The sequence below is a fragment of the Triticum dicoccoides genome, chromosome 1A, assembly GCF_002162155.2.
Source record: "Triticum dicoccoides isolate Atlit2015 ecotype Zavitan chromosome 1A, WEW_v2.0, whole genome shotgun sequence".
NCBI lineage: Eukaryota > Viridiplantae > Streptophyta > Magnoliopsida > Poales > Poaceae > Triticum > Triticum dicoccoides.
The window spans coordinates 422,766,534-422,770,399 of record NC_041380.1 but is presented as its reverse complement, the minus strand read 5'-3'; positions in this window follow the sequence as shown (position 1 = coordinate 422,770,399).

Sequence of the window (3,866 nt, the reverse complement as noted above, 5' to 3'; positions counted from 1 at the left end):
TATTCCATGCTTCTGAGCTCCATCCATTTTGACCCTTATGTTCAGGTGTATCATGCTCACGAAGCAAGTCCACAAGATCTTTCTCAAGGCTTGCATTCCACTGTGCTCTATCTTCTGCATTTCCACATTGTATGTTAATGTACCTTTTTCTATCTTAACTATTTTGGTTTTAAGCAAATAAAGTCCCGACAAGAGAAATAAAGTCACGGCTAGTTTATTACCTTTGGGAGACCCTCTCCTCCTCTTTGTCACACTGCTTGTAGGAGGTGATGCTCTATCCCTTTCGACAGCTTTTTTGAGGAGGCTCAACCTTGGTGTACCTCGAGCAGTCATCATAGTGACTTCTGAACAATATTCATGACATGAACAACAGAAAAAAACCATAAACTTCTACACTATACTTATTACTACTACACTACAAGTGACAAGTTATGCATGTCGATAATCAACCCACATTTGATGAGCAATGGCATCTCTAAGGTTGTCGCCTTCATGGTTGATTTGATGATTTTGAGGAATATCACCGTCAGGAAGATCAACAAAATTCATGACAGGTATATTGTTTGGTTGGTTATTTAACCAACGCTCATCTCCTTTTTCAGATCGGATGATGTTATGTAAGATTGCCACCGCTGCTGGTAGCTTGACTTGGTTCTCTATTCGATGATGCGTGCCCACTTTTAGGATTGGGAACCGCTTCTTCAAGATTTCTAATCCCCGTTCGACGTGATTTCGTAACACGGCATGCCGGAGATTGAATAGCTCCCTGTGATTTTGGGGTCGACGGCGACCGCGTGCAAACTCCTTCAGATGGTACTGAACACCACGATACGGTGCCAAGAAGTAAGGTGTGTTGGCATAACCACCATCAACTAGATAAAACTTGCCCGGAGGTACATGAAACCCACTATTAAGTGCTGACCGGAGAACTTTAGCATCGGTAGCAGATCCCTCCCAGCCACAAGAAATGAAGGTGACGTTCAGGTCGAAGTCGCACACGACCATAACATTATGGCTTAGGGTCCCTTTCCTATTTCTGAATGGTGCGGCTTTTTCTCCTGAAATTGTTATGGGAACATGTGTCCCATCAATTGCCCCAATGCAGTTCTGCAACGAAATACTATAACTTAGCACCTATAACATGAAGAGTAAGTTATCGATGTGGATCAAAGTTGGCGAAGCAAAAACCTGAAAATAAGGAAATAATCTCGTGTCCGACTGAATCTTCGGATGCACTTGACTGGGATTTGGAGGCTTCAAAAAATGCTTGGAGAGAATAGGGATGATGTCAAAGAAATTCTTCATTTGCGAATGGAAAGTATCCCCGCTGTGACCAAACCGAACTTGAAGGTCTTCAAATGAAGAATTATGGGATAACATCCACAGAAATGATGCTAGTTTCTCTTCGACTTTAATTCTGGTATCTTTCACCAACTTCTCCCTTCGAAGATAATTAGCCAAAGATTTGAAGATACGCGGCTCCATCCTAAATGCTACCCGACAGTTTTTGACATGCCCTTCGAGTAACTCCTTAACAAACATCTCGCCTGTTAGCGATGATGTATGACGCGGAATCCTCCGCTCCCTAAGAGCAACTCCATCGGTCTCTATCAAATGTAGTGCAGGGAAAACAAATAACATCATTTTGTCATCCTCCTCCTCCCTCTTCCTAACATGATCCCTCATTTCAGGATCCATTCCAAGTCTAAAGAAGAAAAATGTGGCTAGTTATTACTACTACACCAAAATAGTAAGAGTGCAAGTTGTACAAACAAACAGTTTACCAAAAAAACAACTGCAGTAAGAGCTAAAATTCTTCAACAAATACAATGTCTAGTAATGTAAGATATTAATGTAGCTCTCAGCTTACCAAAAAAACACTTTGTAACACAGATCTATCGACCAAGCAATAATAACCAACAATACATGAATAAGGAGAAGATTAAAACAAGAGGATTAATCTACCTTGTCCTTCACGATGCTGCCCAATTCAGGGTCTTGCTGTAGCTGTGAGGCGGTGAAGCTAGCTTATATCTGGCATCATCAAAATATCTGGCATTGGAACATCATCTAACAAAAAGGACAACACTAGAAAAAAGGACAACTGCAATGTGTACCAATGAAGAACAGATGATGATCACACACCATGAAGAGAACAATTATATAATCTACCAATGATCATACCCGAAGTATCTTTTGTTCGGACATAAAAAATCTTTGGAAGTATGTGCTCTGCTGCTAATAGAGATTAGGTTCACATACTACATTTTGGGACGAACATCATACTGTACTATCAGCAGCCAGCAACAAAAACAACATGCATTGTTGTTCCTCCAGATTAGATAGTCCTTCTTTATACCAAGAGATACACTAACAATTATACTACTACTACAATAGTTATGTTGAGAAAAATAAAACAAATCCAAATTACTAACACCAAATCGTACTGCTGACTCCATTTACTAACACAAAATTGTACTGCTGACTCCAGTACAAATTACTAACAACGGGAAGACAGATCTTGACGACCACATTCGGGAAGACAAATCATGAAATAACAATTGATGCTAGTTCCTAGGAAACCCCAAGAAAAGTCTCGACCTTGACGACCACATTCGGGAAGACAGATCAATATTTGTCTAGGTTTTCATGGAGGGGGCAAATCAGTGCTGCTAGAGAGAAAGGCGGTGGGAGGGAGGGGGGGAGGAGGGAGAGAGAAAACTAACCAGAGATCTCCTCGCCTGCAGCAACCACTTCTCCGGAGCTAGGGTTCCGGCCACTAGCCCGCAGCAAGGGGGCGGCGGGGGAGATGGGACAATCAGAGGCTAGGGTTCCGACGGGCTTCGTGGCAGGTCGTCGAAGCAGGAGGGCACCCTCCTCCTCCGGGTAGGTTGCGCCACCGCCGTCCACTCGTCCTCGCCGCCTCCTTGCCGCCGCTTTTGTGGCTCGGGAGAGATGAGGCGAGCGCCTCGCTCGGGGATTCCTTCCACGGGGTGCTAGTGGATGATTTTTTCCGCGTGGGTTTGGAGAGGTTTCGGCCGGGGAAATACAACGCGGGGCTTAACCGAACGAGAAAAACTGGATGGGCCGGGTTTATTCCCCGACGGGGGTAATCCCTGCGGACCCGCGTGGATTGGACCCAAAACCTCGCCGGGCTGGGTGTAACCGAACAAGGCCTTACGCGGTTGGGTTATAATGGGAACCCCTTGACAGTTCGCCTTGAATAAAACTCCTCCAGCAATGCCCAACATTGGTTTTACCATTCGCCACCTAGCCCTTTTCTTTCCCTTGGGTTCTGCAGACTCAAGGGTCATCTTTATTTAAACCCCCCCGGGCCAGTGCTCCTCTGAGTGCTGGTCCAAACTAGAGCCCTGTGCAGCGCCCCCTCGGGGAAACTCGAGGTTTGGTTTTAGTTGTATGGAGAGCTCATCTGAGTGTGCCCTGAGAACGAGATATGTGCAGCTCCTATCGGGATTTGTCGGCACATTCGGGCGGTGTTGCTGGACTTGTTTCACCATTGTCGAAATGTCTTGTAACCTGGATGCCGAGTCTGATCGGAATGTCTTGGGAGAAGGAATATCCTTCATTGACCGTGAGAGCTTGTGATGGGCTAAGTTGGGACACCCCTGCAGGGATTTGAACTTTCGAAAGCCGTGCCCGCGGTTATGGGCAGATGGGAATTTGTTAATGTCCGGTTGTAGAAAACCTAAAGTTTATCTTAATTAAAATACATCAACCGCGTGTGTAACCGTGATGGTCTCTTCTCGGCGGAGTCCGAGAAGTGAACACGATGTTGGAGTTATGTTTGGCGTAGGTTGTTCTAGGATCACTTCTTGATCATAGTTCATCGACCGTGCTTTTGCCTT